Source organism: Cervus elaphus, chromosome X (genome assembly GCF_910594005.1).
Source record: "Cervus elaphus chromosome X, mCerEla1.1, whole genome shotgun sequence".
NCBI classification, from domain to species: domain Eukaryota; kingdom Metazoa; phylum Chordata; class Mammalia; order Artiodactyla; family Cervidae; genus Cervus; species Cervus elaphus.
In genome coordinates, this window is record NC_057848.1 from 166,682,985 (window position 1) to 166,709,932 (window position 26,948).

At 40.8% G+C, this 26,948-nt stretch overlaps 1 pseudogene; it reads right to left on the minus strand.

Moving 5' to 3' along the window:
* LOC122690575 overlaps positions 1 to 26,948 on the minus strand; it is a 50,059-nt pseudogene that overhangs the window by 13,010 nt on the left and 10,101 nt on the right.

Sequence of the window (26,948 nt, forward strand, 5' to 3'; positions counted from 1 at the left end):
ATAGAGGATGTGATGTCATATGTAGTGCATATGATGTCATACATATAGTGGCTGTGATGTCATACATACACTGGGTTTGATAAAATTGACACATTGGGTGTGATGACACAGATACAGTGGGTGTGATGTCAGACATAGTGGCTATGATATTACACAATGGTTGTGTTGTCATAACACTATGTGTGATGCCATATAAAGTGGATATGTCATAAACATAGAGTGTGTGATGTCATAGATACAGTCATTGTTTGATGTCACCCATATAGTGAATGTGATATCATATAGAGTAGATGACATGTCATATATAGTGTGTGTGATGTCATGAATACAGTGCATGTGATGTCATAAATACTAAGGATTGTTGTCATAAAGTGTGGATATGATGTCATGTATGGTGCATATGATGGCATACATATGCCAACTGTGATGTCTTACGTAGTTGGTGTGATGTCTTCAACACAGCGGGTGTGATGACATATACAGTGGATGTGACGGCAGATATAAAGGGTTTCAAGTCAGATATAGAGCTTGTGTTGTCATACACACACTGTGTGTGACATCATATATAGTGGATATGATGTCATAAACATAGTGGGTGTCATGAAATACAAACAATGGTATGATGTCATCAAGAGTGGATATGATGTCATATACAGTGCCTATGGTGTCATACATGCAGTGGGTGTGATTTCATACATACATAGGGTGTGATATCATCAATCAAGTGGGTGTGATTACACAGATACAGTGGGTGTGATGTCAGATACAGTGGTTGTGTTGTCATTCATACACCATGTGAGATGTCATATATACTGAATATGATGTCATAAACATAGTAGGTGTCCTGTCATAGATACAGTGGCTGTGATGTCACAAGTATAGTGTATGTGATGTCATATACAGTGGATGTGATGTCAAATACAGTGGGTGTGATGTCATGAATAGAGTGGACGTGATGTCATAAATACAGTCTTGTGATGTCATAAAGAGTGGGTGTGATGTCATATAGAATTCATATGATGTCATACATATAGTAGGTTTGATGTCACACATATAGTAGGTGTGGTATAATCAATACACTGTAAGTAATGACACAGCTACAGTGGATGCGATGTCAGATATACTGTGTGTGATGACATGAATACAGTGGGTGTGATGTCATAGAGTGGTGTGATATCATAAAGAGTGGATGTGGTGTCATATGTAGTTCATGTGTTGTCATACATATTGTGGCTGTGATATCATACATACAATGGGGGTTATATGATCGATAATCTGGGTGTGATGACACAGATACAGTGGATGTGCTGTCAGATATAATGGGTGTGATGTGAGATATAGTAGCTTTGATGTCATGAATAGAGTGTTGTGATGTCATAAAGCATGGATGTGATGTCATATATAGTGCATATTGTGCCATACATATAGTATGTGTGGTGTCATACACACTGTGTGTGTTATATCATTGATACAGTGGGTGTGATCACACAGATACAGATATGGAGGGTGTGATGTCAGATATAGTGGTTGTATTGTCTTAACACAGTGTGTTTGATGTCAAATATAGTGGATATGAATTCACAAACATAGTGGGTGTGATGTTACAGATATAGTGGCTGTGATGTCACAGGTATAGGGGATGAGATGTCATAAACTGTGGATGTGATGTCATATATAGGAGATCTGATGTCATGAATACAGTGGCTGTGATGTCATAAATACTGAGGATTGATGTCATAAAGTGTGAATGTGATGTCATGTAGAGTGTGTATGATGTCATACATATGCCAAGTGTGATGACTTACATACTTGTTGTGATGTCATTGATACAGTGGGTGTGATGACACAGATACAGTGGCTGTGATGTCAAATATAGTGGGTGAGATGTCAGGTATAGTCGTTGTGTTGTCATGAAAGCAGTATGTGTGATATCATATATATTGGATATAATGTCATAAATATACTGGGTGTGATGTCATACATATAGGGGTGTGATGCCATAAAGAGTTCATGTGATGTCATACATACTGAATACGATGTCATACATACAGTGTGTGTGATGTCATACAGAGAGTGGGATAATTGATACACTGGGTTTGATGACACAGAGACATTGGATGTAGTGTCAGATATAGTGGGTGACAAAGCAATCTATAGATTCAATGCAATCCCTATCAAGCTACCAACGGTATTTTTCACAGAACTAGACCAAAGAATTTCACAATTTGTATGGAAATACAAAAAACCTCGAATAGCCAAAGTAATCTTGAGAAAGAAGAATGGAACTGGAGGAATCAACCTGCCTGACTTCAGACTCTACTACAAAGCCACAGTCATCAAGACAGTATGGTACTGGCACAAAGACAGAAATATAGATCAATGGAACAGAATAGAAAGCTCAGAGATAAATCCACGAACCTATGGACACCTTATCTTTGACAAAGGAGGCAAGGATATACAATGGAAAAAAGACAACCTCTTTAACAAGTGGTGCTGGGAAAGGAGGTCAGCCACTTGTAAAAGAATGAAACTAGAACACTTTTTAACACCATACACAAAAATAAACTCAAAATGGATTAAAGATCTAAATGTAAGACCAGAAACTATAAAACTCCTAGAGGAGAACATAGGCAAAACACTCTCCGACATAAATCACAGCAAGATCCTCTATGACTCACCTCCCAGAATATTGGAAATAAAAGCAAAACTAAACAAATGGGACCTAATGAAACTTAAAAGCTTTTGCACTACAAAGGAAACTCTAAGTAAGGTGAAAAGACAGGCCTCAGATTGGGAGAAAATAATAGCAAATGAAGAAACAGACAAAGGATTAATCTCAAAAATATACAAGCAACTCTTGAAGCTCAATTCCAGAAAAATGAATGACCCAATCAAAAAATGGGCCAAAGAACTAAACAGACATTTCTCCAAAGAAGACATACAGATGGCTAACAAACACATGAAAAGATGCTCAACATCACTCATCATCAGAGAAATGCAAATCAAAACCACAATGAGGTACCATTACACGCCAGTCAGAATGGCTGCTCTCCAAAAGTCTACAAGCAATAAATGCTGGAGAGGGTGTGGAGAAAAGGGAACCCTCTTACACTGTTGGTGGGAATGCAAACTAGTACAGCCACTATGGAAAACAGTGTGGAGATTTCTTAAAAAACTGGAAATAGAACTGCCATATGACCCAGCAATCCCACTTCTGGGCATACACACTGAGGAAACCAGATCTGAAAGAGACACGTGCACCCCAATGTTCATCGCAGCACTGTTTATAATAGCCAGGACATGGAAGCAACCTAGATGCCCATCAGCAGATGAATGGATAAGGAAGCTGTGGTTCATATACACCATGGAATATTACTCAGCCGTTAAAAAGAATTCATTTGAACCAGTTCTAATGAGATGGATGAAACTGGAGCCCATTATACAGAGTGAAGTAAGCCAGAAAGATAAAGAACATTACAGCATACTAACACATATATATGGAATTTAGAAAGATGGTAACGATAACCCTTTATGCAAAACAGAAAAAGAGACACAGAAGTACAGAACAGACTTTTGAACTCTGTGGGAGAAGGTGAGGGTGGGATGTTTCAAAAGAACAGCATGTATATTATCTATGGTGAAACAGATCACCAGCCCAGGTGGGATGCATGAGACAAGTGCTCGGGCCTGGTGCACTGGGAAGACCCAGAGGAACCGGGTGGAGAGGGAGGTGGGAGGGGAGATCGGGATGGGGAATATGTGTAAATCTATGGCTGATTCATGTCAATGTATGACAAAACCCACTGAAAAAATAAATAAATAAATAAGTTAATTAAAATAAATATATTGGATGTGTTGCCATTAATATAGCGAGTGTGACGTCATATATACAGTGTGTGTGATATCATCGATAAAGTGGGTGTGATGACACAGATACAGTGGCTGTGAAGTCACATGTGTACTGGATGTGATGTCATAAATACAGTGGTGTGATGTCATACAGAGTGGATGCGCTGGCATGTATAGTGCATATGATGTCATACATATAGTTGGTGTGATGTCATACATACAGTGGGTGTGATATCATCAATACTGTGGGTGTGATGACACAGATACAGTAGATATGATCTCAGATATAGTGGGTCTGATGTCATGAATACAGTGGATGTGATGTCATAAATAGCGCTGTTTGATGTCATAAAGAGTGCATATGATGCCCTGTGTAGTGCAAATGTTGTCATACATATGCCAAGTGTGATGTCATAAATAGTGTGTGTGATATCATCAATAGAGTGGGTGTGATGACACAGATACATTGGCTGTGATATCACATGTATAGTGTACGTGATATCCTATACAGTGAGTGTAAAGTCATTAATACAGTGTATGTGATGTCAAGAAACAGTGGTTGATGTCATAAAAAGTGGATGTGATGTCATATACAGTGCACATATTGTCATACATATACTGGGTATGATGTCATACATACAGTTAGTGAGATAATATTGATACAGTGGGTGTGATGACACAGGTACAGTAGATGTGATGCCAGAATTAGCAGGTGTGATGTCAGACATAGTGGTTGTGATGTCATGAACACAGTGTGTGTGATGTCATATATAGTGGATACAATGTCATAAACCTAGTGGTGTGATGTCATAGATACAGTGACTGTGATGTCACAAGTATACTGACTATGATGTCATATATACTGGCTGTGATGTCATGAATACAGTGGATGTGATGTCATAAATAGAGTAGTGTGATGTCATAAAGAGTGGATTTGATGTCTTATATAGGGCATAGGATGTCACACACATAGTGGGTATGATGTCATACATACAGTGGGTGTGATATCAATACAGTGGGTGTGATGACACAGATAAAGTGGATGTGATGTCAGATATAGTGGGTGTGATGTCAGATATAGTGGTTGTGTTGTCATTAACATAGCGGGTTTGATGTCATATATAGTGGATATGATTGCCTTTCAATAAAGTTTCCTGAAAGTTTGAACTGAGTCTCGTCTCTGCTCTGGACAGTGGAGGGGAGGGGTTCCAGGGGTAAGGGGAGTGACAGTGGACTGGTACCCTGAGTCAGTGCTGTGGTGCGGTCCTGGCAGGGTCTGAGAACAGTCTGTGTGGCCCCCTGGGCTGGATGGAGCTGGGAGACAGGGACTGTGGCTGGTTGGTGCCCCCAGGAACCTCAGGGAGCCCCCAGGAACAAGTGGATTTGATGTTTGGGAAGAATAGGTTTAGCAGGAAGGACACCAGGCTCCAGGATCCCTGGCAGCTCTATGGAGGCTCCAGGCACCCAGATGGTTCAGAGATCATGTGTGCCATCCCAAGGACCAGCCAGCCACAGAAAGGTCGTGTCATGAGGTCAAACACCGCTGTCAGGATTGTGGTGCAGGATTTCAGGGCTCGGGTGTTTGCCCACCTTCCAGAGATCAGTCTACCCCTGCTGGCCAATGGCAGCCAGCCCAGGTCTGGGCACCCAGGGGTGGTGGGGGTGGTGGTGTGATGTCCAAGGAAAGGAGGGTGGGCCAGCAAGAGTTCCACAGCCCCCTTTCCTCAGAGGTGGGGAAAGGCTGGCAGCCCTGTCCTCCACCTTGAGTCCAGGGCAGTGTGGCCTGCTGAGAGTCACGGGCACCCCTCTCCCTGTCCTCCTCTCCACACTAGTCCTGTGTTCTGGGAGCAGGCAGGAGGCAGGGTGCAGGGCTGTGAGAAGGTGGCTGCAGACAGGGGCCCGGAGATGGCCCCTTCCTGCCCAGAGGCTAATTCTGGGTCCGCAGCTCCCCCAGAGACCTCGGTGAACAGTGCATTCGCCAGGGTGGAGGCGCTACTGATCCAGGAGACACATTCTCGAGCGTGAGGCCGTCCTGCATGTACCTGTATGTGTGTGCCCCGTGAGGTTGTGCTTTTACGTCCAGCGCCTGTGCGCTTGTGCGCATGGCAATTTCCTGCAGCCAAGAGCTTGCCTTGTGGTGCTTATCGGGAAATTCGACCATCCACACTTCAAAATGGCTACCCTGGGCGTGAGAAGCCTCAGCGGCAGTTCCCACGACGGCCGCCAGAAGGCACGCGAGGACCACAATTGGGCCTGGCCACCTATCTTGGGCGCCCTGGGTTCTTGCTGCCCAACCCCCGATGGCCCGGAGGAGCTGGGTGGTCCCACCGGCCTGCAGCTGACACAGGCCCCGTGAACCCCAGTGTACCATCACCGTAGTGCAGGTGGAGGCGGGAGAGAGGAAGGGAGCTGGGTGTCCACAAAGATCCAAAGGGGCTGTTTGGCGAGCTGCTCTGGTGGTCTCTGGACACAGGACGCAGGTCTTCAGAGCTGGCCATGGCCAGGACCTGTGGACACACAGGGAGGACAGCAGGAACCTTCAACCCCAAGGGTCCCTGGGCGGACATGCCTGCTTTGGGCGCCGGGGCTCCATGCAGAGGGAGCGTCTTCATCAAGAGGTGGAGGAGGGAGATGGACCGGTTGGGTGGTCCAATCTGCAGAGCAGTGGCGCCTTTCCTTTTTCAGTGGTAGAAAGTGAGTAGAAGAGAACTGAGAGGATTACCCTGGTTACCAAGATGTAGACCTATGCTTAAGCCTGTGACCTGTGTTACTTTGATCACAATATATACTGCTTCCAGTTTGTGGGTAGTTACTACTGCTAAGGCCTTGGTGAACTTGGTGGACATGGCTCTCAGGCAGTCGGTTCAGCCATGAGGGAGGGGTGCCTCTTTAATTGTCCTCTTTGTTATCTAACATCCTGCCTCCCAGATGCTTATGTGAGTGCACCAACTCTTCTTTGTAGACATCACATCCATTGTATATGACATCACATCCACTATACATGTGACATCATAGCCACTGTATCTATGATATCACACACACCCACTGTGTTTATGAGAACACAACAACTATGTATGACAGCAAATCCACTATATCTGACATTACATCCACTGTATCTGTGTCATCACACCCAAAGTATTGATGCTCTCACACCCACTTTATCTATGACATGAGACCCACTATATGGATGACATCATATGCACTTTATAGGACATCACATCCACTCTTTACGACATCACACCACTGTATTCATGACAACACACCCGCTATATATGACATCACATCCACTGTATATGACATCACATCAACTATACATGTGATATCACAGGCATTGTATCTATGACATCAGTCCCACTATGTTTATGACATCATATCCACTATATCTGATATCACACCCACTGTGTTAATGACAACACAACCACTATATATGACATCACACCCACTGTACCTGACACCACATCCACTGTAACTGTGTCATCACACCAACTGTATCGATGATATCATGAAAATTGTAAGTATGACATCACAATCACTATATGTATGACATCATATGCACTACATATGACATCACATCCGCTCTATGACATCAAACCACTGTATTTATGACATCACATCCACTGTATTCATGACATCACACCGACTACATAAGACATCATATTCACTGTGTATGACTTGACACCAACTATACATGTGATATCACAGGCACAGTATCTATGACATCAGTCCCACTATGTTTATGACATCATATCCACTATATATGATATCACACCCAATGTGTTAATGACAACACAACCATGATATATGACATCACACCCACTAGATATGACATCACATACACTGTATCTGTGTCATCACACCAACTGTATCGATGTCACACCCAGTGTATGTACGACATCACACCCACTCTTGTATGACATCATAGGCACTATATATGACATCACATCCACTCTTTATGACACCAAACTACTGTAGTTAGGACATCAATTCCACTGTATTCATGACATTATATCCAGTACATGTGACATCACATCCACTGTATATGAAAGAAAGTGAATTTGGTCAGTCACGTCCGAATCTTTGAGACCCCATGGACTGTAGCCTACCAGGCTCTTCCGTCCATGGGATGTTCCAGGCAAGAACACTGGAGTGGGTTGCCATTTCCTCCTCCGGGAGATCTTCCTGACCCAGGGATTGAACCCGAGTCTCCCGCATTGTAGGCAAACACTTTATCATCTGAGCCACCACGAAAGTCTAGACACTGTGAATATGACATCATATCAAATATACATGTGACATCATAGGCACTGTATCTATGACATCACACACATTATATTTATGACATCATATCCACTGTATATACCACCACACTCCCTGTGTTTATGACAACAAAACCACTGGATCTGACATCACACCCAGTGGATCTGACACCATTCTGTATGCCATTGCACACTCAACATATGATATACACAGCGTATGAAACCATGCCCAGTAGAACTACGATATAACACCCTCTGTATTTGTGATATCACACCCACTGTTTTAATCACATCTAACCCACTATATTTATGACAAAATAGCCACTATATGGCAACACTTGCGTTGTATATGACATCACACGCACTATACATGTGACATCACATGCACTGTATCAATGACATCACACCCACTGTATATATGACATCACACTCAGAATACCTATGACATCACTTTCACTATACATGACATCACATCAACTGTTAATGACATCAAGCAACTGTATTTATGACATCACATTCACTGCATTTATCCCACGTCCACTATATATGACATCATATCCAGTGGATCTGTGTCATCACACCCAGTTTATTGATAATATCACACCCAGTGTATGGGTGACATCTTATGCACTACATATGGCATCACATCTGCTTTTTATGTTGTCACAGTGCTGTATTTATGACATCATACCTCCTGTATTTAGGACAAAAGGCCACTATAAATGACATCACATGCATTGTATATGACATCACATCCACTATACATGTGACATCACAGCCACTGTATCTATAACATCACACCCACTATGTTTATGACATCACAACCATTATATCTGACATCACACACACTATATCTGACACCACATCAACTCTATGTGTCATCACACCCACTCTTGTATGACATCATATGCTCTATATATGACATCACACCCACTATGTTTATGACAACACAACCACTATATTTGACATCACATCCACTCTATCTGCTACTTCACACACACCATATCTATGATCACAGACACTGTACTGATGACATCACAACCACAGTATTTATGACATCTCGTCCACTGTATGACATCACACACATTTATAACATCACACTCACTATATCTTTCCCATCCACTACATCTGTGCCATCACACCCCCCATATCTATGATCAAACCCACTGCATCAATGACATCACATCCACTCTATGTGACATCATTTCCAATGTGTATGACATAACATTGTCTATATATGTGACATCACACCCACCGTGTCTATGAGATCACAACCACTATAACTCTGGCGTCATTCCCACTGTTATTAGGACATCACACCCAGCATATTTGTGATGTTGCACCCACCATAACTATGATGTCACACACTCTATGTCATCACACCCACTGCATTTATGACATCATACCCACTCTATCTGACATCACACCCACCGTATCTGTGACATCACAGCCACTCTATCAATGGCATCACACCCACTGTATGTGACCTCATAGCCACTGTATCTGATATCACTTCCACTCTATCTATGACATCACAACCCTGTATTTATCACAAGACACCAACTACATGTGACATCACACTGACTCTATATGACATCACACATACATCATATGATATCTTATCCACTACATATGAAATCAAGCCCAGTGTATGTATGATATCACCGTAATGGATTTATGATACCACACCTACTGTATTTATGATGTCACATCCACTATTTGACATCATATATTCTATATATACCATCACATCTACTGTATAAGGCATAACCCCCACTCTTTTTGTGACAACACTCCCACTATATCTGACATCACATCCTGTCTGTCTTTGACTTCCAAACCACAATATCTATGAACACGACCACTATATCTGTGACATCACACCCACTCTATTTGTGACATCACACCCACACCATTTGACATCGCTCCCACTCTATATGACATCACACACAAAACACATGCTATCTTACCCACTACATATCACATCATGACCAGTAAAACTGCGCTATCCCTCAAATAATATCTATGACATCACACAGACTGTATTGATGACAAAACATCCACTATATGTGATATTGCACCCACTGTATCTATGATTTCATCCACTGTATGTGACATCACACCCACTATGTTTATGGCATCTTATCCACTATATACGACATCACACACACTATGTGTATGAGAACAGAACCTCTTTATCTAACATCACATCTACTGTATCTCTGTCATGACACCCACTGAATCGATGATATCATACCCACTGTACATATGACATCACAGCCACATATATATGACATCACATGCAGTATATATGACATACCATCCATTCTTTATGAAATCATTCCTGTGTTTATGACTTCATATCCACACTATTCATGACATCACATCCACTATACATGTGAATCACAGCCATTATATGTGTGTCATCACAACAACTATTTTAGCACATCATATTCATTATATCTGACATCACACACAATGTGTGTATGACAACACAGCCACTATATCTGGCATCACATCCACTATATCTGACATCACATCGACTATCTGTGTCATCACACCCACTGTATAAATGACATCACACCACTCTATTCATGACATCACACCCTTGTATATGATATCACTTCCACTGATTATGACATCACATCAACTATACATGTGACAGCCACTGTAACTGTGACATCATTCCCATGATGTTTATAAGATCATATCCTCTATATATGACACCACACACACTCTGTGGATGTGAACACATCTATATCTGACATCACACCTACTATATCTGATATCACATCCTCTGTATCTGTGTCATCACACCCACTGTATTGATATCACATCCACTATATGTATGACAACATATGCACTATATATGGTATCATATTCATTCTCTATGATATCACACCACTGCATTTGTGACATCATGAGAGAGTCGATTCCTAGGCAGATTGATAAGAAGTCCAGGGGTCCCTAAGGAGAGCCAAGGAGTGAGAGGTCTTGAATTCTCAAGAAGGAAGAAAGGACAGACTTTTTTTTTTTTCCCCCTCATTCCCTCTACATTCCTTAGGATTATATAACAATAATGTATCCTGCTTGAGGACAGTCTCTGGAGACAACCTTCTGACTAATCCTGTTATCTTCCAATGTAAATTATGGGAGTAGGTCTAGTGAGGCCTTTAAAACCTCCAGACATTCTTTTGATTCACTTTAATAACTAATTTGAGAGTATATAACTTCGTTGCTAACAGTAGCAAGGGGTACTCTTTTTGCCCCCTTCTGATGCCTATATCAGAAGCTTTCTCTATCTCCTTTATACTTAAATAAAACTTTATTACACAAAGCCTCTGAGCGATCAAGCCTCATCTCTGGAGGCTAAGACTCCCGGCATCTTTTCGTGGTTCAGCAACAACCATTCTATCGCATCCACTGTATTCATGACATCACACCCTCAATATATGACATCAAATCCACTGTATGATATCACACCCACTATACATGTCACATCACAGCCACTGCATCTATGACTTCACAACCACTGTGTTTAGGACAGGACGTCCACTATATGTGCCATCTCACACACTGTGAGTATGACAACACATCCACTATGTGTGACATCACACCCACTGTATCTGACACCAATCCATTCTATCTTTGTCAACATACCGATTCTGTTGATGACATCACACCCACTCTACCTATGACATCAGTCTGGTGTATGCATGACACCACATGCACTATACATGACATCATATTCAATCTTTACAACATCAAAACACAGTATTTATGACATCACACCCACTAGATATGACATCATATACACTGTATCTGTGTCATCACGCCAACTGTATTGATGTCACACCCACTGTATGTATGACATCACACCCACTCTTGTATGACATCATAGGCACTATATATGACATCACATCCACTCTTTATGACACCAAACTACTGTAGTTAGGACATCAAATCCACTGTATTCATGACATCACATCCAGTACATGTGACATCACGTCCACCGTATATGAAAGAAAGTGAATTTGGTCAGTCACGTCCGAATCTTTGAGACCCCATGGATTGTAGCCTACCAGGCTCTTCCGTCCATGGGATGTTCCAGGCAAGAACACTGGAGTGGGTTGCCATTTCCTCCTCCGGGAGATCTTCCTGACCCAGGGATTGAACCCGAGTCTCCCGCATTGTAGGCAAACGCTTTATCATCTGAGCCACCACGAAAGTCTAGACACTGTGTATATGACATCATATCAAATATACATGTGACATCATAGCCACCGTATCTATGACATCACACAGATTATATTTATGACATCATATCCACTGTATATACCATCACAGTCACTGGTTAATGACAACAAAACCACTGGATCTGACATCACACCCACGGGATCTGACACCATTCTATATGTCATCGCACACACAACATATGATATACACAGCGTATGAAACCATGCCCAGTAGAACTACGATATAACACCCTCTGTATTTGTGATATCACACCCACTGTTTTAATCACATCTAACCCACTATATTTATGACAAAATAGCCACTATATGGCAACACTTGCCTTGTATATGACATCACATGCACTATACATGTGACATCACATGCACTGTATCAATGACATCACACCCACTGTATATATGACATCACACTCAGAATACCTATGACATCACTTTCACTATACATGACATCACATCAACTGTTAATGACATCAAGCAACTGTATTTGTGACATCACATTCACTGGATTTATACCACGTCCACTATATATGACATCATATCCAGTGGATCTGTGTCATCACACCCAGTTTATTGATAATATCACACCCACTGTAGGGGTGACATCTTATGCACTATATGTGGCATCACATCCTCTTTTTATGGTGTCACACCGCTGTATTTATGACATCACACCTCCTGTATTTAGGACAAAAGGCCACTGTAAATGACATCACATGCATTGTATATGACATCACATCCACCATACATGTGACATCACAGCCACTGTATCTATAACATCACACCCACTATGTTTATGACATCACAACCATTATACCTGACATCACACACACTATATCTGACACCACATCAACTCTATGTGTCATCACACCCACTCTTGTATGACATCATATGCTCTATATATGACATCACACCCACTATGTTTATGACAACACAACCACTATATTTGACATCACATCCACTCTATCTGCTACTTCACACACACCATATCTATGATCACAGACACTGTACTGATGACATCACAACCACAGTATTTATGACATCTCGTCCACTGTATGACATCACACACATTTATAACATCACACTCACTATATCTTTCCCATCCACTACATCTGTGCCATCACACCCCCCATATCTATGATCAAACCCACTGCATCAATGACATCACATCCACTCTATGTGACATCATTTCCAATGTGTATGACATAACATTGTCTATATATGTGACATCACACCCACCGTGTCTATGAGATCACAACCACTATAACTCTGGCGTCATTCCCACTGTTATTAGGACATCACACCCAGCATATTTGTGATGTTGCACCCACCATAACTATGATGTCACACACTCTATGTCATCACACCCACTGCATTTATGACATCATACCCACTCTATCTGCCATCACACCCACCGTATCTGTGACATCACAGCCACTCTATCAATGGCATCACACCCACTGTATGTGACCTCATAGCCACTGTATCTGATATCACTTCCACTCTATCTATGACATCACAACCCTGTATTTATCACAAGACACCAACTACATGTGACATCACACTGACTCTATATGACATCACACATACATCATATGATATCTTATCCACTACATATGAAATCAAGCCCAGTGTATGTATGATATCACCGTAATGGATTTATGATACCACACCTACTGTATTTATGATGTCACATCCACTATTTGACATCATATATTCTATATATACCATCACATCTACTGTATAAGGCATAACCCCCACTCTTTTTGTGACAACACTCCCACTATATCTGACATCACATCCTGTCTGTCTTTGACTTCCAAACCACAATATCTATGAACACGACCACTATATCTGTGACATCACACCCACTCTATTTGTGACATCACACCCACACCATTTGACATCGCTCCCACTCTATATGACATCACACACAAAACACATGCTATCTTACCCACTACATATCACATCATGACCAGTAAAACTGCGCTATCCCTCAAATAATATCTATGACATCACACAGACTGTATTGATGACAAAACATCCACTATATGTGATATTGCACCCACTGTATCTATGATTTCATCCACTGTATGTGACATCACACCCACTATGTTTATGGCATCTTATCCACTATATACGACATCACACACACTATGTGTATGAGAACAGAACCTCTTTATCTAACATCACATCTACTGTATCTCTGTCATGACACCCACTGAATCGATGATATCATACCCACTGTACATATGACATCACAGCCACATATATATGACATCACATGCAGTATATATGACATACCATCCATTCTTTATGAAATCATTCCTGTGTTTATGACTTCATATCCACACTATTCATGACATCACATCCACTATACATGTGAATCACAGCCATTATATGTGTGTCATCACAACAACTATTTTAGCACATCATATTCATTATATCTGACATCACACACAATGTGTGTATGACAACACAGCCACTATATCTGGCATCACATCCACTATATCTGACATCACATCGACTATCTGTGTCATCACACCCACTGTATAAATGACATCACACCACTCTATTCATGACATCACACCCTTGTATATGATATCACTTCCACTGATTATGACATCACATCAACTATACATGTGACAGCCACTGTAACTGTGACATCATTCCCATGATGTTTATAAGATCATATCCTCTATATATGACACCACACACACTCTGTGGATGTGAACACATCTATATCTGACATCAGACCTACTATATCTGATATCACATCCTCTGTATCTGTGTCATCACACCCACTGTATTGATATCACATCCACTATATGTATGACAACATATGCACTATATATGGTATCATATTCATTCTCTATGATATCACACCACTGCATTTGTGACATCATGAGAGAGTCGATTCCTAGGCAGATTGATAAGAAGTCCAGGGGTCCCTAAGGAGAGCCAAGGAGTGAGAGGTCTTGAATTCTCAAGAAGGAAGAAAGGACAGACTTTTTTTTTTTTCCCCCTCATTCCCTCTACATTCCTTAGGATTATATAACAATAATGTATCCTGCTTGAGGACAGTCTCTGGAGACAACCTTCTGACTAATCCTGTTATCTTCCAATGTAAATTATGGGAGTAGGTCTAGTGAGGCCTTTAAAACCTCCAGACATTCTTTTGATTCACTTTAATAACTAATTTGAGAGTATATAACTTCGTTGCTAACAGTAGCAAGGGGTACTCTTTTTGCCCCCTTCTGATGCCTATATCAGAAGCTTTCTCTATCTCCTTTATACTTAAATAAAACTTTATTACACAAAGCCTCTGAGCGATCAAGCCTCATCTCTGGAGGCTAAGACTCCCGGCATCTTTTCGTGGTTCAGCAACAACCATTCTATCGCATCCACTGTATTCATGACATCACACCCTCAATATATGACATGAAGTCCATTATATGATATCACACCCACTATACATGTCACATCACAGCCACTGCATCTATGACTTCACAACCACTATGTTTAGGATATGATGTCCACTCTATGTGCCATCTCACACACTGTGAGTATGACAACACAGCCACTATGTGTGACATCACACTCACTGTATCTGACACCAATCCATTGTATCTTTGTCATCATACCCATTCTGTTGATGACATCACACCCACTCTACCTATGACATCAGTCTGGTGTATGCATGACACCACATGCACTATACATGACATCATATTCAATCTTTACAACATCAAAACACAGTATTTATGACATCACACCCACTAGATATGACATCATATACACTGTATTTGTGTCATCACGCCAACTGTATTGATGTCACACCCACTGTATGTATGACATCACACCCACTCTTGTATGACATCATAGGCACTATATATGACATCACATCCACTCTTTATGACACCAAACTACTGTAGTTAGGACATCAAATCCACTGTATTCATGACATCACATCCAGTACATGTGACATCACGTCCACTGTATATGAAAGAAAGTGAATTTGGTCAGTCACGTCCGAATCTTTGAGACCCCATGGACTGTAGCCTACCAGGCTCTTCCGTCCATGGGATGTTCCAGGCAAGAACACTGGAGTGGGTTGCCATTTCCTCCTCTGGGAGATCTTCCTGACCCAGGGATTGAACCCGAGTCTCCCGCATTGTAGGCAAACGCTTTATCATCTGAGCCACCACGAAAGTCTAGACACTGTGTATATGACATCATATCAAATATACATGTGACATCATAGCCACCGTATCTATGACATCACACAGATTATATTTATGACATCATATCCACTGTATATACCATCACAGTCACTGGTTAATGACAACAAAACCACTGGATCTGACATCACACCCACGGGATCTGACACCATTCTATATGTCATCGCACACACAACATATGATATACACAGCGTATGAAACCATGCCCAGTAGAACTACGATATAACACCCTCTGTATTTGTGATATCACACCCACTGTTTTAATCACATCTAACCCACTATATTTATGACAAAATAGCCACTATATGGCAACACTTGCATTGTATATGACATCACACGCACTATACATGTGACATCACATGCACTGTATCAATGACATCACACCCACTGTATATATGACATCACACTCAGAATACCTATGACATCACTTTCACTATACATGACATCACATCAACTGTTAATGACATCAAGCAACTGTATGACATCACATTCACTGGATTTATACCACGTCCACTATATATGACATCATATCCAGTGGATCTGTGTCATCACACCCAGTTTATTGATAATATCACACCCACTGTAGGGGTGATATCTTATGCACTATATGTGGCATCACAACCACTTTTGATGGTGTCACACCGCTGTATTTATGACATCACACCTCCTGTATTTAGGACAAAAGGCCACTGTAAATGACATCACATGCATTGTATATGACATCACATCCACTATACATGTGACATCACAGCCACTGTATCTATAACATCACACCCACTATGTTTATGACATCACAACCATTATATCTGACATCACACACACTATATCTGACACCACATCAACTCTATGTGTCATCACACCCACTCTTGTATGACATCATATGCTCTATATATGACATCACACCCACTATGTTTATGACAACACAACCACTATATTTGACATCACATCCACTCTATCTGCTACTTCACACACACCATATCTATGATTACAGGCACTGTACTGATGACATCACAACCACAGTATTTATGACATCTCGTCCACTGTATGACATCACACACATTTATAACATCACACTCACTATATCTTTCCCATCCACTACATCTGTGCCATCACACCCCCCATATCTATGATCAAACCCACTGCATCAATGACATCACATCCACTCTATGTGACATCATTTCCAATGTGTATGACATAACATTGTCTATATATGTGACATCACACCCACCGTGTCTATGAGATCACAACCACTATAACTCTGGCGTCATTCCCACTGTTATTAGGACATCACACCCAGCATATTTGTGATGTTGCACCCACCATAATTATGATGTCACACACTCTATGTCATCACACCCACTGCATTTATGACATCATACCTACTCTATCTGCCATCACACCCACCGTATCTGTGACATCACAGCCACTCTATCAATGGCATCACACCCACTGTATGTGACCTCATAGCCACTGTATCTGATATCACTTCCACTCTATCTATGACATCACAACCCTGTATTTATCACAAGACACCAACTACATGTGACATCACACTGACTCTATATGACATCACACATACATCATATGATATCTTATCCACTACATATGAAATCAAGCCCAGTATATGTATGATATCACCGTAATGGATTTATGATACCACACCTACTGTATTTATGATGTCACATCCACTATTTGACATCTTATATTCTATATACACCATCACATCCACTGTATAAGGCATAACCCCCACTCTTTTTGTGACAACACTCCCACTATATCTGACATCACATCCTGTCTGTCTTTGACTTCAAAACCACAATATCTATGAACACAACCACTATATCTGTGACATCACACCCACTCTATTTGTGACATCACACCCACACCATTTGACATCGCTCCCACTCTATATGACATCACACACAAAACACATGCTATCTTATCCACTACATATCACATCATGACCAGTAAAACTGCGGTATCCCACAAATAATATCTATGACATCACACAGACTGTATTGATGACAAAACATCCACTATATGTGATATTGCATCCACTGTATCTATGATTTCATCCACTGTATGTGACATCACACCCACTATGTTTATGGCATCTTATCCACTATATACGACATCACACACACTATGTGTATGAGAACAGAACCTCTTTATTTAACATCACATCTACTGTATCTCTGTCATCACACCCACTGAATCGATGATATCACACCCACTGTACATATGACATCACAGCCACATATATATGACATCACATGCAGTATATATGACATACCATCCATTCTTTATGAAATCATTCCTGTGTTTATGACTTCATATCCACACTATTCATGACATCACATCCACTATACATGTGAATCACAGCCATTATATGTGTGTCATCACAACAACTATTTTAGCACATCATATTCATTATATCTGACATCACACACAATGTGTGTATGACAACACAGCCACTATATCTGGCATCACATCCACTATATCTGACATCACATCGACTATCTGTGTCATCACACCCACTGTATAAATGACATCACACCACTCTATTCATGACATCACACCCTTGTATATGATATCACTTCCACTGATTATGACATCACATCGACTATACATGTGACAGCCACTGTAACTGTGACATCATTCCCATGATGTTTATAAGATCATATCCTCTATATATGACACCACACACACTCTGTGGATGTGAACACATCTATATCTGACATCAGACCTACTATATCTGATATCACATCCTCTGTATCTGTGTCATCACACCCACTGTATTGATATCACATCCACTATATGTATGACAACATATGCACTATATATGGTATCATATTCATTCTCTATGATATCACACCACTGCATTTGTGACATCATGAGAGAGTCGATTCCTAGGCAGATTGATAAGAAGTCCAGGGGTCCCTAAGGAGAGCCAAGGAGTGAGAGGTCTTGAATTCTCAAGGAGGAAGAAAGGACAGACTTTTTTTTTTTTCCCTCATTCCCTCTACATTCCTTAGGATTATATAACAATAGTGTATCCTGCTTGAGGACAGTCTCTGGAGGCAACCTTCTGACTAATCCTGTTATCTTCAAATGTAAATTATGGGTGTAGGTCTAGTGAGGCCTTTAAAACCTCCAGACATTCTTTTGATTCACTTTAATAACTAATTTGAGAGTATATAACTTCGTTGCTAACAGTAGCAAGGGGTACTCTTTCTGCCCCCTTCTGATGCCTATATCAGAAGCTTTCCCTATCTCCTTTATACTTAAATAAAACTTTATTACACAAAGCCTCTGAGCGATCAAGCCTCATCTCTGGAGGCTAAGACTCCCGGCATCTTTTCGTGGTTCAGCAACAACCATTCTATCGCATCCACTGTATTCATGACATCACACCCTCAATATATGACATCAAGTCCATTATATGATATCACACCCACTATACATGTCACATCACAGCCACTGCATCTATGACTTCACAACCACTATGTTTAGGATATGAGGTCCACTCTATGTGCCATCACACACACTGTGAGTATGACAACACAGCCCCTATGTGTGACATCACACCCACTGTATCTGACACCAATCCATTGTATCTTTGTCATCATACCCATTCTGTTGATGACATCACACCCACTCTACCTATGACATCAGTCTGGTGTATGCATGACACCACATGCACTATACATGACATCATATTCAATCTTTACAACATCAAAACACAGTATTTATGACATCACACCCACTAGATATGACATCCCATCCACTGTATCTGTGTCATCACGCCAACTGTATCGATGTCACACCCACTGTATGTATGACATCACACCCACTCTTGTATGACATCATAGGCACTATATATGACATCACATCCACTCTTTATGACACCAAACTACTGTAGTTAGGACATCAAATCCACTGTATTCATGACATCACATCCAGTACATGTGACATCACGTCCACTGTATATGAAAGAAAGTGAATTTGGTCAGTCACGTCCGAATCTTTGAGACCCCATGGACTGTAGCCTACCAGGCTCTTCCGTCCATGGGATGTTTCAGACAAGAACACTGGAGTGGGTTGCCATTTCCTCCTCCGGGAGATCTTCCTGACCCAGGGATTGAACCCGAGTCTCCCGCATTGTAGGCAAACGCTTTATCATCTGAGCCACCACGAAAGTCTAGACACTGTGTATATGACATCATATCAAATATACATGTGACATCATAGCCACCGTATCTATGACATCACACAGATTATATTTATGACATCATATCCACTGTATATACCATCACAGTCACTGGTTTATGACAACAAAACCACTGGATCTGACATCACACCCACGGGATCTGACACCATTCTATATGTCATCGCACACACAACATATGATATACACAGCGTATGAAACCATGCCCAGTAGAACTACGATATAACACCCTCTGTATTTGTGATATCACACCCACTGTTTTAATCACATCTAACCCACTATATTTATGACAAAATAGCCACTATGTGGCAACACTTGCATTGTATATGACATCACACGCACTATACATGTGACATCACATGCACTGTATCAATGACATCACACCCACTGTATATATGACATCACACTCAGAATACCTATGACATCACTTTCACTATACATGACATCACATCAACTGTTAATGACATCAAGCAACTGTATTTATGACATCACATTCACTGGATTTGTACCACGTCCACTATATGTGACATCATATCCAGTGGATCTGTGTCATCACACCCAGTTTATTGATAATATCACACCCACTGTAGGGGTGACATCTTATGCACTATATGTGGCATCACATCCACTTTTTATGGTGTCACACCGCTGTATTTATGACATCACACCTCCTGTATTTAGGACAAAAGGCCACTGTAAATGACATCACATGCATTGTATATGACATCACATCCACCATACATGTGACATCACAGCCACTGTATCTATAACATCACACCCACTATGTTTATGACATCACAACCATTATACCTGACATCACACACACTATATCTGACACCACATCAACTCTATGTGTCATCACACCCACTCTTGTATGACATCATATGCTCTATATATGACATCACACCCACTATGTTTATGACAACACAACCACTATATTTGACATCACATCCACTCTATCTGCTACTTCACACACACCATATCTATGATCACAGACACTGTACTGATGACATCACAACCACAGTATTTATGACATCTCGTCCACTGTATGACATCACACACATTTATAACATCACACTCACTATATCTTTCCCATCCACTACATCTGTGCCATCACACCCCCCATATCTATGATCAAACCCACTGCATCAATGACATCACATCCACTCTATGTGACATCATTTCCAATGTGTATGACATAACATTGTCTATATATGTGACATCACACCCACCGTGTCTATGAGATCACAACCACTATAACTCTGGCGTCATTCCCACTGTTATTAGGACATCACACCCAGCATATTTGTGATGTTGCACCCACCATAACTATGATGTCACACACTCTATGTCATCACACCCACTGCATTTATGACATCATACCCACTCTATCTGACATCACACCCACCGTATCTGTGACATCACAGCCACTCTATCAATGGCATCACACCCACTGTATGTGACCTCATAGCCACTGTATCTGATATCACTTCCACTCTATCTATGACATCACAACCCTGTATTTATCACAAGACACCAACTACATGTGACATCACACTGACTCTATATGACATCACACATACATCATATGATATCTTATCCACTACATATGAAATCAAGCCCAGTGTATGTATGATATCACCGTAATGGATTTATGATACCACACCTACTGTATTTATGATGTCACATCCACTATTTGACATCATATATTATATATATACCATCACATCCACTGTATAAGGCATAACCCCCACTCTTTTTGTGACAACACTCCCACCATATCTGACATCACATCCTGTCTGTCTTTGACTTCAAAACCACAATATCTATGAACACAACCACTATATCTGTGACATCACACCCACTCTATTTGTGACATCACACCCACAACATTTGACATCGCTCCCACTCTATATGACATCACACACAAAACACATGCTATCTTATCCACTACATATCACATCATGACCAGTAAAACTGCGGTATCCCACAAATAATATCTATGACATCACACAGACTGTATTGATGACAAAACATCCACTATATGTGATATTGCATCCACTGTATCTATGATTTCATCCACTGTATGTGACATCACACCCACTATGTTTATGGCATCTCATCCACTATATACGACATCACACACACTATGTGTATGAGAACAGAACCTCTTTATTTAACATCACATCTACTGTATCTCTGTCATCACACCCAATGAATCGATGATATCACACCCACTGTACATTTGACATCACAGCCACATATATATGACATCACATGCAGTATATATGTCATACCATCCATTCTTTATGAAATCATTCCTGTGTTTATGACTTCATATCCACACTATTCATGACATCACATCCACTATACATGTGAATCACAGCCATTATATGTGTGTCATCACAACAACTATTTTAGGACATCATATTCATTATATCTGACATCACACACAATGTGTGTATGACAACACAGCCACTATATCTGGCATCACATCCACTATATCTGACATCACATCGACTATCTGTGTCATCACACCCACTGTATAAATGACATCACACCACTCTATTCATGACATCACACCCTTGTATATGATATCACTTCCACTGATTACGACATCACATCGACTATACATGTGACAGCCACTGTAACTGTGACATCACTCCCATGATGTTTATAACATCATATCCTCTATATATGACACCACACACACTCTGTGTATGAGAACACAACTATATCTGACATCACACCTACTATATCTGATATCACATCCTCTGTATCTGTGTCATCACACCCACTGTATTGATATCACACCCACTATATATATGACAACATATGCACTATATATGGTATCATATTCATTCTCTATGATATCACACCACTGCATTTGTGACATCATGAGAGAGTCGATTCCTAGGCAGATTGATAAGAAGTCCAGGGGTCCCTAAGGAGAGCCAAGGAGTGAGAGGTCTTGAATTCTCAAGGAGGAAGAAAGGACAGACTTTTTTTTTTTTCCCCTCATTCCCTCTACATTCCTTAGGATTATATAACAATAGTGTATCCTGCTTGAGGACAGTCTCTGGAGGCAACTTTCTGACTAATCCTGTTATCTTCAAATGTAAATTATGGGTGTAGGTCTAGTGAGGCCTTTAAAACCTCCAGACATTCTTTTGATTCACTTTAATAACTAATTTGAGAGTATATAACTTCGTTGCTAACAGTAGCAAGGGGTACTCTTTCTGCCCCCTTCTGATGCCTATATCAGAAGCTTTCTCTATCTCCTTTATACTTAAATAAAACTTTATTACACAAAGCCTCTGAGCGATCAAGCCTCATCTCTGGAGGCTAAGACTCCCGGCATCTTTTCGTGGTTCAGCAACAACCATTCTATCGCATCCACTGTATTCATGACATCACACCCTCAATATATGACATCAAGTCCATTATATGATATCACACTCACTATACATGTCACATCACAGCCACTGCATCTATGACTTCACAATAACTATGTTTAGGACATGATATCCACTCTATGTGCCATCACACACACTGTGAGTATGACAACACAGCCACTATGTGTGACATCACACCCACTGTATCTGACACCAATCCATTGTATCTTTGTCATCATACCCATTCTGTTGATGACATCACACCCACTCTACCTATGACATCAGTCTGGTGTATGCATGACACCACATGCACTATACATGACATCACATTCAATCTTTACAACATCAAAACACAGTATTTATGACATCACACCCACTAGATATGACATCACATCCACTGTATCTGTGTCATCACGCCAACTGTATCGATGTCACACCCACTGTATGTACGACATCACACCGACTCTTGTATGACATCATAGGCACTATATATGACATCACATCCACTCTTTATGACACCAAACTACTGTAGTTAGGACATCAGTTCCACTGTATTATGACATCACATCCAGTTCATGTGACATCACATCCAGTGTATATGAAAGAATGTGAATTTGGTCAGTCACGTCCGAATCTTTGAGACCCCATGGACTGTAGCCTACCAGGCTCTTCCGTCCATGGGATGTTCCAGGCAAGAACACTGGAGTGGGTTGCCATTTCCTCCTCCGGGAGATCTTCCTGACCCAGGGATTGAACCCGAGTCTCCCGCATTGTAGGCAAACGCTTTATCATCTGAGCCACCAGGAAAGTCTAGACACTGTGTATATGCATCATATCAAATACTTTCTGCTATTTGAATGCTAACATGCAACTTGTTTCTGATAGGTGATTCTTGCTTGCTTTGCTTACTTATCTTTAATCCCATGTTTTCACAAATACCTAGTCATTTGACTCCCTGTTTAGAAACTGTTTGCCTCAAGGTTTTTGTTGTTGTTGTTTTCCATTTTTCCTATGATTTAAAAATCTTGCAAGTCTTGACTGTGTAGATAATGCTGCAATGAACATTAGGGTGCATGTATCTTTTGGAATTAAGGTTTTCTCCAGGAAAACGCCCAGGAGTAGGTCATGTGGTGATCATATTTTTGGTTTTTTAAGGAGATGCCCTACCATTCACCATAGTGGCTGTTCCATTTTATCTGTCCACTGACAGTACAAGTGGGTTCCCTTTTCTCCACACCCTCTCCAGGAATTATTGTTTGTAGAATTTTTGATGATGGCTATTCTGACTGGTGTGAAATAATACCTCACTGTAGTTTTGATTTGCATTTCTCTAATAATTAATGATGTTGAGCCTCTTGGGTTTTTTCATCACCTATATGTTTTCCTTGGAGAAATGTCATTTAGAGTTGTCTCTTTTTAATTTGAGCTTTTTTTTTTTTTTTTAATATTGGGCTACATGGGCTGTTTGAATGTTTTGGTGAATAATGCCTTGATAACCAATGAAAACTGTCTGTGTAGCACAGGTAACTGTCCTCAATGCTCTGTGGTGACCTAAATGATAAGGAAATTCAAAAAAGCATATATATACACACACACACACAGAGCTGATTTCCTTTGCTGCACAGCAGGGAGTAACACAACATTGTAAAGCATCTACATGTGTACATACTGTAGGCTCCAAATATAGAAAGATCTAGAGGGGGCAAAACTAATCTATACTGACAGAACTGAGAACAGGGGTTGCAGGGCAGTGTGAACAGTGGGTTAAGGGCAGTGTCCAACCTCTCATCCTCAATTTGCAGGAAAAATTTGGTATCATTCAATGCTTTCATTGAACTTCTGGCAATTGGCATTGTGAGAAATCATATTTCATTATGGTTTTGGTTTGCATTTCTGAAAGGTTGTCACTGAACGATAAGACGCCAGGATTCTTGGCCTCCAGAGGAGACGAATTCAATCCGGGGCCAGAGATGAGGCTGGATCGCTCAGAGCTTTTGTGTAATAAAGTTTTATTAAAGTATAAAGGAGATAGAGAAAGGTTCTGACATAGGCATCAGAAGGGGGCAGAAAGAGTACCCCCTGCTAGTCTTCAGCTGGATGTTATATAGTCACTAGCAGTCTGTTAATGAAAGAAAAGCATGTCTTAAAACTCAGAATGGCACCAGGCCCCTCATCCATAAGTTGCATTTTGTGATAATCCTGGCATCAGAGGATTCATCCCAGGCCATAAAATGATTGACTTGAATCTTGTAGAAGGGCAGATTACCATACAAATAGTTTCGTTTACATAGATTAGGGGAACAATATCTGAGTGTAACATAGTGGTTTGTCAAGTAGGTTCTGAGCCATGTGGTGGAACTTGAAGACAGAGTCTGGGGTACATTAACATTGCTTAAGACAAACATTTACATAAGAAAAAGAATGTATTGGTTAACTCAAGGTTTGAGAATAGTTAGCTTCAGATGAAACCAGGTGTCATGGCAACACAGCATTTTAAGAGAAACCTCCTTTTAAATTTGTATAGAGAAGGGAAAAACATATCGCCAGTTTGTTTCCTCCTGCTGCTTAAGAGAGATAAAAATGTCTGGCACTGACAGCCTACTTCCTCCATTTGGAGACCCCTGGCCTTCTTGCCTGTTACCCTCTCATTTCTCTTATTACCAATTAGGTTCAACATTGCCTCCTGTTTTTGATAATTTTTCTTATTTTTCTTCTGAGTAATTTATATT